The sequence below is a fragment of the Sinocyclocheilus grahami genome, unplaced genomic scaffold, assembly GCF_001515645.1.
Source record: "Sinocyclocheilus grahami isolate Dianchi unplaced genomic scaffold, SAMN03320097.WGS_v1.1 scaffold282.1, whole genome shotgun sequence".
Lineage (NCBI taxonomy): Eukaryota > Metazoa > Chordata > Actinopteri > Cypriniformes > Cyprinidae > Sinocyclocheilus > Sinocyclocheilus grahami.
In genome coordinates, this window is record NW_015505461.1 from 866,361 (window position 1) to 878,874 (window position 12,514).

General features: G+C 36.7%; 1 protein-coding gene across 2 annotated transcripts in view; it reads left to right on the plus strand.

The window, feature by feature from the left end:
- Positions 1 to 2,953: 2,953 nt before the first annotated feature.
- The window catches only part of LOC107600343 (ankyrin repeat domain-containing protein 11-like), a 116,710-nt gene continuing 107,149 nt past the window's right edge, over positions 2,954 to 12,514 (plus strand). For both annotated transcript variants that reach the window (XM_016292213.1, XM_016292214.1), the window contains exon 1: positions 2,954 to 3,043. The gene's annotated coding sequence lies outside the window, so the exon portion shown is untranslated. The remainder of the gene's footprint in view (positions 3,044 to 12,514) is intronic.

Here is a 12,514-nt window from a genome sequence, read left to right on the forward strand (position 1 = left end):
TTTTTAAAAAGGTTATAAAAGTCAATAATTATCGATATCGAACAATATGAAACATTATATCGTTGATAATTTTTTTTAGCTATATCGCCCAGCCCTAATTCAGTGTTTCAAACTGCGGAAAACGTGTAAAGCTTGTAAACATCGCGATGTAATAATACATTTACCTCAGAATAACCATTCGGTGTCCATAAGCTCATCAGTCAGCTAGGAAAATAACAATAAAGAGGAGCATTTTGCTATATTTATACGCTATTGGATGTTAATATTTTTATATACTTAACCTGTTGTCTACATGATTCAACTCCTCCTACAAAATTGCATTTTACTAATGAAGAAAACAGACTGAATGTGTGAAACACATATGACAGCACTTATAGGATGCATTGAGGAGGAGCCCAAACTACACTCAGTGGCCAAGTGATGCTTGTTATGGTCCATGATATTGGTACAGATTCTGTGTCATGAACAATTCTTTGTGATTACAGTAGTCAAAATTTGAAGTGGATCAAAACCTTACATCAAAGTTGTCCTAAAAACTAAAACCAAAATGCGCTGTTGTCTTAGGACAACTTTGAACTTTTTTGATCCACTTCAAATGTTGACTACTGTATATATTTCAAGTTGGAAAAGACATTACTTCCCACTTTAAGTGAACCTTAGTTCCCAGGTCATCTACAAGATCGATTAAAATGCTGATAAATTCAAGAAAGGATGAAACATAAACACATGAAAGTATAATTGAAATGTTAAAAAGTCATAATAAAATAAAACGCGTTTATTCTGTGGCACCTAAAAAAATTATTTGGCGCCTAAAATGTTTTCTTATAGGAGCCAATGGCTCCTTACTCAATTTTTTTGTTTGGAGCCCTGATATTGCATATTCATATTTTTACTTAACCTGTTGTCTACATGATAAGAAAGAATGCAAGGAGCTAAAGATTAAATTCAACACCTTCTATATAATTGCATGTTACTAACGAAGAAAAACAGACTGGATGTGTGCAAGACATATGACAACATTTATAGGATGCTTCGAGGAGGAGCCCAAACTACACCCAAGGTCGAAGTGATGCTGACATAGTTATGGTCCATAATATTGACACAGATTCTGTGTAATAAACAATTGTTTGTGATTGTATATTGTTCTGAAGTTGGAAAAGACGTTTAGTTCCCAGGACATCTGTAAGATGGATTAAAATGCTGATGCTGTAAAAGGAGGGGAGACATAAACACATGACAGTTTGACTGAAATGTTAAAAAGTGTTAAAAAATGGTGCTGCTCGTTTAATTTTCAGTTTCTCAGAGTCGGCTCAGCACTGTAATACACTGTTTAAATCAAGACACACTGAGAACTGAGAATGTTAACTCCCGCAAGTGCCACGTTCGGTAAATTCCCACTCACTTATAAGACGTGCGATCTGCGCTGCCTTCTCTCTCTCTCTCTCTCTCTCTCTCGCGTTCTTCAGCAGTCACTTGGATAAGTCATTGTTGCTTGTTGAACTTGTTGACCTTTGATTAGTTTGAGCGCGTGATGCGCGCTGTGAAAACGTTTTAAAAAAAAATCAATTTTATACAATCGCCTTCATTTAGCAAGTGCACTCGCTCATAAACTATTTTCAAGTTCAACACTTTTTGTTCCGTTCAGTTGTGGATGCTGCTGATTCACCGAGACCGCCGCAGCTCAGCAAAGAGACGTGTGTGTGTTTTCCTTTGAAAAAGTTTCCCCAGAAATAACTCGCTATTTAATGCATTTTTCCTTACAAATTGTATTATCAGCATAACAGTTTGCCATCCTTCTAGAACAATGTGCATTTATGTTAAAATTGTAACATAAATTATCAAGTTTAGTTATTTTTATTTCTTTATTGCAAAATTAAGATATTTTTATACTTTATTCTAGAGCATACAACATGAAGGGCCACATCATATAATGTTGCATATCCACAACCATAGCATATAGATAGTCGTAAGGGGCTATTCACACAGAATGTGATTTGCGTTGAAAAACATGAGATGCTGTGGAATGGGGTCAAAAAAAACAAAAAACTTGAGCACCCTGTTTTCAGAATGCAGTGACGTTTGAGAAACTGCAAAAGATGCAAGACATGAGCACAGCGGTCAAACACGTCCTTTAATCGCATGTTTACATAGAAAAACAATGGAAAACAGTGCAGTAGAATTTAAAAACGTGTAAATAATTACTATTGTTTGTTTCATGTTTACATGAAGGTGACAGGCTGAAAGGTGCTGTTATTTTCTTTGTTTTTACAACACTTTAACTGTTAATAATACCCTACTTACTGGTGTTATGCTTTTAGTCATTTTGAAATTTAATTTCTTGGATGTTTTGTTTTTGTTTGTTTTTTAGTAAAACTGAATGTCTACATTTTGAAGAAATATTTAGCATTTTTCTTATTTCTGAACATAGGTTTCACTTAATACATGTTTGTACAATATTTGCCTTCATATTTCATTCTTTTCTGCCAATATACTTAACTTTGTTGCAGTTATCTTCAATCAGTCAACATTCTGAAAAAAAAAATCTTGATTTAAATTTTTTTGCCATATTGCCCAGCCCTAGTAAGAGTACAGTAGACATTGCTGTCAAGCCTTGAATACCACTCTTGATGCAGCTGTTGTCATGAAACTGTTGCAAGGAGCTTGTGGGATAGGGTGACAGCAACATAGGAATGTGCCCATCGTGTCCCAGCACACCAACTGTCCAAGAAATTGTGATTAACCCGTTCCTAATAAATGGACCTCTGACCAAAGAAACACAATGGGTGAATCCTATTGAAGGATTCACAATGGGTGAAGCTGTCTTTTTTCTTGTCTAGTCTGGCTTTTCACATTCTGTGTGCGGAAAAAGGAATCTGCATTGAGGAAATGACTCTGTTCATGTTTGAAAGGTGAAACATCAGTATTCAGGAGATTAATCTGTCTTTCATTTTGTTTACGCAGGATTCCTTGGACTTCACAGCCACATCTTCAGCATTTTTAGCTGGATTTTAACCTTTCCCATCTGAAGACAGCCATGGAATCGGTAAATCCCTTTCTTTCCATTGCAGCTTGTACTGAGTGTTTGACTGTTAGCGGCTAGTTCCTCGTTTTTGGTGCGACGGTTCGATTTTGAAACACTGAGGAAGCGTAACTGAGGCTGCAATGTCTGTCTGACTCTGGCTGCAGTGGGATGTTTATCATCTTTAGTTCATTTTTAGCCAGTTTGAGAATAGTGACTAGGCACTTGTGTTTCTCCCTTGCATTAAATAGAGTATATATGTTTGAACATGTAGCTTTTATTTGTGAATGTGATGCCATTGAGTTTGTTGGCGCCCCTACTAGTTCCAACAGGCTGGTGGACGGCTCAGCTTTGGAATGTGTGCATTAAGAGCAGGGCTTATTGCATGCCTGGGCCCTGCCTGCCGCCTCTTTTGTTAAGGGTTTTTGTTTTTGAGTGTGGATTTTGCCTCCTCTGTGTATATGTGTGCATAGAGGCTGTTGTGAAAATGGGTCACTGCTTGCAGAGAACTCGTTGTCTCTAATCTAGAGTCCCACTCCAGCACGCAGCTCATGTGACCATGCTTCTTCATCATTAAGCAGTGGCTCTTTCCCCTATGGAAACAAGCAGACCCATAGTAGTAGAACAGATAGTGTGGTGTTATGTACTGAGCAATGCTTAAGAATAGTTCATCCAAAAATCACTTGCTCACCTTTCAAATCAAGGCCTTCCTCCATGGGGCACATAATTAGATATTAGGCAGCTGTTTTCCATACAGTGTAAATTATATTATTATAACATTTTGTTGAAATGTTAGTAATTATTTACTAGAGGTGTAAATTGGACATTTCATCACAAGGTGATCTTACATCAATTCACTTAACTGGCGATGCAATATTAGCCAATACCTAAAAAAGTATTGAGATATCAGTGAGATTGATATTATGTGCCTATTTTACACCACCAGTTACATTTGTATTAACTCACGGGAGGTGCAAAAAAATAAAAACATTCAGATGAAACAAAACATACATTATATCATTATATCAACCAAGTGGTATAAAGCATTAATGAATAACATTGATTCTTGTTCTTTTTCTCAGACTTTCTGTCAGATGTTTTCATAAGACTTACAAAACATTCTGTTTATCTCCTTTTGTGTTCCACTAAAGAAAAGCAGGGTTTAGAACTAATTTTAACTTTTGAGTGAACTATTCCATAAAACTTTGTATGTAGCATCATATTGCTACAGTTTTGAATGCTGTTCTCTCTCGGCATACAGGCTAGTAGAGTGCTGGAGATATATACAGCAGTCAAGCTCCTTTTTTATACTCTGAAGTGCTGATAATTTCCTCCATTTTTTTTGTTGTCCCTGTGGAGCTCTGGAGCTCAGAGGTCTTCAGGTGTTTACCTCTGAAATCAGACTATATCTGCTTACTGTCAGTGGAAACCAAGGAGACTGATCACAAAGCTCATTATGCCGGCAGCGCACTGTGTGTGTTTTCCTCACCCCCCAAACCCCTTCCACTTCTTCTCATGTGATGCCAGTCACATGGTTTCCAGGCACCCGGAGCAGTAAATCAGAATCACATTTTATTTTTAACCACTCTAAATCCACCGCCATGCTGATGGTTAGCAAAGGCACTTGCTTTAGCCCTCTCTACCTCCATTTCCCCTTGAACCTTGCGCACCACCTACCAAAGATCTGATTATATTTGCAGCGTTATCTGCTGACTGCAAGATGGGCGGTGTTTGGCAAGGTCACAGATGAAAGGAAGCCCCTCTGCTCATTACATGTGTGTTTTTCTTGTTCTCGCTTCTTTCCAGAGCAACTCCATACCTTGGTGAGATTTGTCTGCGGTACTCCAGTGGGGAAATGCAGACTTGCCAGTCAAATTACATAACTCTCATAGCCAGGCTTGGGACAACTATAGAGGCTTTGTTCCCAAGTTACTCCTCCTCCCCCTCTTGGCAGCCCACATGTTAATGTGGTATTGAAAGAGTCTGTGTGCTTCGAACAGGCCCAGCTCTGTGGTGAGAGAGCAGAAAATTTGCATCATTAACGTGCACAATGGCATCATGCTCGGATGTGAGCACAGAGATCAGAGCAGCAATCAGTCACTTCCTGTGAAAGACAACTTTGGGTTGGGACTGGGATTTTTGAACTATGCTTCAGGGGCTGTGGGGCTTTCTCTGAATGTTGGGCAGTGTCCTTTTTCTTATTGAGTTGAGTTTCAAGCTAGTCCATTATGGTGCTAATATGAGTCAGGACAGCAGAAATGAGAAGTCTTAATGCACAAGTGTGCCTGTTACACATGCAGTGCAGGATAAGCCTGATTTGAATATGAGCTGGTTTCTGTGCTTGGTGTATTGACACACGTGCAATTCACATACTGATGGGAAAGTAGCTACTTTTTTATTTTGCTAAGAACAACACATTTCTGCATTAACAGTGTTTGTACATGTGAGTTGACAATGTGCGAAATGCAGTCATTCTAATAAGAATCTATGTGATTAGGAGATTCGTGTGACAGAGATAAAGTTTGCAAATTGCACTTATGTTCAAGATGGTCACACAAATTCACTGTGCTGACCAATTGAAAGCTGCTTGGTTTGAAAGTGATCAGTGTTTCATGCATATCGGCACCATTGTAATTGGACTTTTTTTGCACACAGATTTTTGCTAATGTGACTGCATCTTTAAGCTTTAAGCTTAACCTTTATGTTTGAAAGTATCTTACGGTTTAGTTAGAAGTGGCAGTATTAGAACATGAATCTCAATTATTTGTTAGTACTTGGGTTTGCATGCAAGTATTTGAATCTAGCTAAATGTATTGCCTTTATTAATTTTTCTACAACTCTTCTGTTGTGCAAGAGGATTTTGAGCAGTATTAGCTTGCAAAAAAAAACATGCATGGATGCACTTCACAAATCCACTGGAAATAGTTTACCATTTGGGTACCTTTGGCATACTGTTTACAGCGTGATTTGGAATTCATCGAAAATGACAGAGACGTGCAAAGTAAGTGCAAAAAAGCAGTGTCTATTTCGTGCACAACTTGAACAAACTACAACAGGTCAAAGTGCAGTGTCTGGGTTATTAGAAATGACACTATGAAGCACACTACCCAGGAGGTCATTTGAAACCAGTAAACTTCTGGAAAATTCATGGATCCAATAAGGGAATGCATTAGTAATAAGTAATAAGCTCAAAACAGAGAAAACACGGACAAACTCATCAGAGATGGCAGAGAGAATAGTGACCCGTTTCCTGATGGCAGTAAATTATTCTTTTCAGTGTGTATTTGGCTTAAAAGCATGAGTGTTTTATAGGCATGGGCCGGTATGAGATTTTGACGGTATGATAACCTTAAGCAAAAATATCACGGTTTCACGAATCACGGTATTGTCGTTACAGCTCTAAAATTAGTTATTTTTAAATGACTGGGTTAAAAAAAAAAAAAAAAATTCCCACTGAACCCAATAATTTTTGTTTTTGAGCAACATACAGATTATTAGGAACAGTACAATTAGTTTATTTTGTCTTTGATTTGTTTCCTAAAGGAAGAAAAATAAAGACTGATATCTTTATTTAACCTAAATTGACATGACATTACATGCAAAATATACACGACAAATAGCGAATTTTTCATTGTTTCTCGAAACGTCATAGTATTTCCACACCGGCGATGACATGACTGTGGTGCCAAATCATTTATGTCCCTACGCATCATGTACGTCGTCACGCGTTGACGTCATCAAATTGTGATCGGTTCGTGAGATCGGCCAAGTTAGTGAGTACCGATCGAGTCATAAAAAGTGATTATCGGCCGATGCCGATTGATCGGAGCATCCCTAGAAAAAAGAGTTTCAAACAGTCCTCATCTCTGCCGGACAGCAGCACTGACGCACACCTGCTAAACACAGCTCAGTTGTGCAGCGCGAGAGAGCTCGACATGATGGAGATGTGCGAAGTGAAAGTGCACAAAAGCGAGTCTATTTTGTGCACAACTTGAACAAACTACAACAGGTGAAGCTGTCAGCTGTGTTGATATTGGCAATATCGTTAACAATTCTCGTTTATAATCATTACTAATATGGCTTCTTATCAAGATCTTAGTCTATGTGCTGTGTTCTGTTAATGTGTGAACTTCATATGATTTGAAGCACACTTGCCGTCCATTAATCGCAAAAAGCTTTGTTACTTCTTAATAAACAAAGTATCAGCTTTAAAATTATGCCAAATTTATAACGAAATTCAAACAATAAATACGGTTTTTGCGCTCTTTAATTCGACAGGCACGATCGCTTTAGCGCCTCAGTTCAAGCGGCAAGTGAACCCATTTAATCGGTCTCTTTACTACTATAGTACATAATGAACATGAATTAACATCAGAACCTAGCCTATTTTATAAGAAAACCTACAGTAGGCCTGGGCGATAAAACGGTATCGATATTTATCGAATTTAAAAATGTTTGATATAGTGCACAATATAGGCACGTGCTATGAGTGACACAGACAGCACACACAAACACGAACATGAGTGCTGCGCCTGCCTGTGATGAGGAGATTGTGAGTAAAGAATGAATATTAGTTGAATTTAAAATAAACATTTGCATTTGAATGCAAAAATAGTACAATCCAATGTTAGATGTGCATCAGGGAGTGTCATCAGTGGAGCACGAGATGCGGTGATGATGATGTAAGTGACGTTGTAGTTTAATGTTTTGTTAGTCTAGCCCACGAGACACGCAGTTGCTGCATTATTCATTCAAAATATTAGAGAAATATAGTAGCTCAATGCCTAGAATATCTTGATTAGGTTAAAACCGAAACCAAGCCATTCACACAGAACGCATATTCAGTGCATTTTCTAGACGGACAAATATGACTGCAGCACTCACAGCCATGCAAAGTTAAAATGGTTTAAACCAGGGTTACACAAATCTTGCCCTGGAGAGCCAATGCGTTGCAGAGTTTAGCTCCAACCCTGATCAAACTCACCTACCTGTGATTTTCTAATGATCCTGAAGACATTGATTAGCATGCTCAGGTGTGTTTGATTAGGGTTAGAGCTAAACTCTGCAGGAAAGTGAATCTCGTGGGCCAGATTTGAGGATCCCTGGTTTAAACTTTTAGAAAACAGGTCGCAAATTGAAGTGGAGGTTTATTCCTTTTCACTGGTTCTCATATGTTTTTAAAGGCAATCTGTGTGATTGGCGATTCGGCTCTTTGTATTAAGCAATGCATAAATACGTGATGCTGTTTTGTTCATAATTGTTTATGCAATTTACGAAATTAAATTTGATTTATACGGGTTAATTTAGACGTAATGCACTTTTTTTTATTGATCGTTACTTCCTTGCGTTGACAATTTAATGTGCTGCATTATTTTGCTCATTGCGCCCTCCTGTGGTCTCGGAAGACAAGCCAAAAGTTTAACCTATTTAATATGCATATAAAACATTAGAAATTAGATATTTGTTTAATTTTTATTTTGTTTTTGACTGTTAAAACAAAATAATATTTGTTGTTTGTCTCATAAATTGAGTTAATTTAAAAATACAGTGGTTAAATGTAAAAAAGAAAAATAATTCTATTGTTCTATTTTTAAAAAGGTTATAAAAGTCAATAATTATCGATATCGAACAATATGAAACATTATATCGTTGATAATTTTTTTTAGCTATATCGCCCAGCCCTAATTCAGTGTTTCAAACTGCGGAAAACGTGTAAAGCTTGTAAACATCGCGATGTAATAATACATTTACCTCAGAATAACCATTCGGTGTCCATAAGCTCATCAGTCAGCTAGGAAAATAACAATAAAGAGGAGCATTTTGCTATATTTATACGCTATTGGATGTTAATATTTTTATATACTTAACCTGTTGTCTACATGATTCAACTCCTCCTACAAAATTGCATTTTACTAATGAAGAAAACAGACTGAATGTGTGAAACACATATGACAGCACTTATAGGATGCATTGAGGAGGAGCCCAAACTACACTCAGTGGCCAAGTGATGCTTGTTATGGTCCATGATATTGGTACAGATTCTGTGTCATGAACAATTCTTTGTGATTACAGTAGTCAAAATTTGAAGTGGATCAAAACCTTACATCAAAGTTGTCCTAAAAACTAAAACCAAAATGCGCTGTTGTCTTAGGACAACTTTGAACTTTTTTGATCCACTTCAAATGTTGACTACTGTATATATTTCAAGTTGGAAAAGACATTACTTCCCACTTTAAGTGAACCTTAGTTCCCAGGTCATCTACAAGATCGATTAAAATGCTGATAAATTCAAGAAAGGATGAAACATAAACACATGAAAGTATAATTGAAATGTTAAAAAGTCATAATAAAATAAAACGCGTTTATTCTGTGGCACCTAAAAAAATTATTTGGCGCCTAAAATGTTTTCTTATAGGAGCCAATGGCTCCTTACTCAATTTTTTTGTTTGGAGCCCTGATATTGCATATTCATATTTTTACTTAACCTGTTGTCTACATGATAAGAAAGAATGCAAGGAGCTAAAGATTAAATTCAACACCTTCTATATAATTGCATGTTACTAACGAAGAAAAACAGACTGGATGTGTGCAAGACATATGACAACATTTATAGGATGCTTCGAGGAGGAGCCCAAACTACACCCAAGGTCGAAGTGATGCTGACATAGTTATGGTCCATAATATTGACACAGATTCTGTGTAATAAACAATTGTTTGTGATTGTATATTGTTCTGAAGTTGGAAAAGACGTTTAGTTCCCAGGACATCTGTAAGATGGATTAAAATGCTGATGCTGTAAAAGGAGGGGAGACATAAACACATGACAGTTTGACTGAAATGTTAAAAAGTGTTAAAAAATGGTGCTGCTCGTTTAATTTTCAGTTTCTCAGAGTCGGCTCAGCACTGTAATACACTGTTTAAATCAAGACACACTGAGAACTGAGAATGTTAACTCCCGCAAGTGCCACGTTCGGTAAATTCCCACTCACTTATAAGACGTGCGATCTGCGCTGCCTTCTCTCTCTCTCTCTCTCTCTCTCTCGCTCTCTCTCTCGCGTTCTTCAGCAGTCACTTGGATAAGTCATTGTTGCTTGTTGAACTTGTTGACCTTTGATTAGTTTGAGCGCGTGATGCGCGCTGTGAAAACGTTTTTAAAAAAAATCAATTTTATACAATCGCCTTCATTTAGCAAGTGCACTCGCTCATAAACTATTTTCAAGTTCAACACTTTTTGTTCCGTTCAGTTGTGGATGCTGCTGATTCACCGAGACCGCCGCAGCTCAGCAAAGAGACGTGTGTGTGTTTTCCTTTGAAAAAGTTTCCCCAGAAATAACTCGCTATTTAATGCATTTTTCCTTACAAATTGTATTATCAGCATAACAGTTTGCCATCCTTCTAGAACAATGTGCATTTATGTTAAAATTGTAACATAAATTATCAAGTTTAGTTATTTTTATTTCTTTATTGCAAAACGTTAAAACTTGGCACCGTTTTGGAGAGAAATGGGCTCTCATTTGAACCCATATCATGGTGTGTGATGCTGAACTATGAATTTCTAATGGTGTTTGTATTTGCGCTGTTCTAAACATTAATATTTTATGTGCAACAATAGCATGCTTTCTCGGTGGCCTGACACATGATTTTAAATCATTTTTTTCAAACTTTGATTTAAATGGGGATGATTGTACTGAGAATAACTCATCTTTTCTTCAACTGAATACTGTTTCCGTGCTGTTTTGATGTATTTTAAAGAGTTGGCAGTCAAAATTAAAACTGCTGGATGATAGATATTCTTAATTCTTTATGACAAACAAGATAATGTGAATTACAGAATGTACAACGTTTTTAAAAGGTATCAATTGCGGTGTACAGCGTTTATTATGAGGGGGTAGAATCCACAGCTCAGTACTCACTACTCAATACTCATGAGTACTTTTAAATAGGCTACTCTTTTACTCTTACTCAAGTAGTTTTTTGGACAAGTACTTTTACTCTACTCACACTACATTTTTTGGAAGGTAATGGTACTTTTTCTTGAGTATATTTTTTCAGTACTCTTTCCACCACTGCTCATCACTCATCTCCCTTCTCTTTTGGCAAAGGAATGGACATGTCCATTTAGTAAATGAAGAGACACTCGTATCCAGAGTGATGTGCTGCCAAGACTATAGAGCCAGTGTTTGTCCTTCTGCTTGTGTCCCACACTGATGGAGAACAGAAACTCTGAGGCCCATGATGATGGGTGTCTCATGGTTCTCAGGAAGTTAAGATGAGGAACAAATCATCTGGGTGCTGTGGTGGGACAGTGAAGGGTGTGATTTTGGTATGTCAAATAGAGTTGTTTAGCCTATGTTTTTGTCTTTGGTCTAATCTTAGGATAAAAAGCAAAACTAGATGGCATTTGCCTCAAGCTCTTTCATTTGTTCACTGGTTAAACAATACATATTAAAGGCTATGAAAACAAACAAAGTGAATGTAACCATTTAAACCTTTATATTATGTGCAAAAAAGGGTTAAAATCACATTTCGTTATATCATTGTAACATTGCAATCTAGAAACTAAAATAAGGCTTTTATAGCGGAAGTTAAATTCACTAAACTAAAAATGAAAACAAATGAGAACAAATAGAGTTGTGTTAGGCTATTTTGGTTACCCCATTACGGTCACTTTACAGTCAGTGCTATCATAAAAATAGACTTACTTGAATTTAAAATTCTACATAGGGCTGGGCGATATAGCTAAAAAGAATTATCAACAATAATTCGTTAGGTATTATCGGTATTATAAAATTTAATTTATTAAATTAAATTTTTTTAATGTAACCACTGTATTTATAATCAACACAATTTATTGAGACAAACAACAAATATTTTTTGTTTTAACAATCAAAATTTAATCTCTAATTTCTAATGTTTTATATGCAGATTAAATAGGTCTTTATTGTATAGGTCTAATTGTCTCCTGAGGGCAATGAGCAAAATAATGCAGCGCATTTAAATTGTCAACGCAAGGAAGTAACTCTATAAAAAACGTGCATTACGTCTAAATTAACTCATAAAAATCAAATATAATTTTGTAAATTGCATAAACAATTATGAACAAAACAGCATCATGTATTTATGCATGGCTTAATCCAAAGAGCCGAAGCGCCAATCACACAGACTGCATTTAAAAACATATGAGATGCAGTGAAAAGGAATAAACCTCCACAAATTCGTGACGTGTTTTCTAAAAATTTTAACTGTTTTAACTTTGCATGGCTTTCTATGCATCTCTTCTGTGAGACACGAGTGCAGCAGTCATATTTGTCTGTCTAAAAAATGCACTGAATATGCATCTGTGTGAATGGCTTGGTTTCGGTTTTCACCTAATCAAGATCTTCTCCGCATTGAGCTTCTATATTTCTCTAATATTTTGAATGCATAACACAGCAGCGGAGCATCTCGTGGGCTAGACTAACAAAACATTAAAATGCAACAACGTCACTTACATCA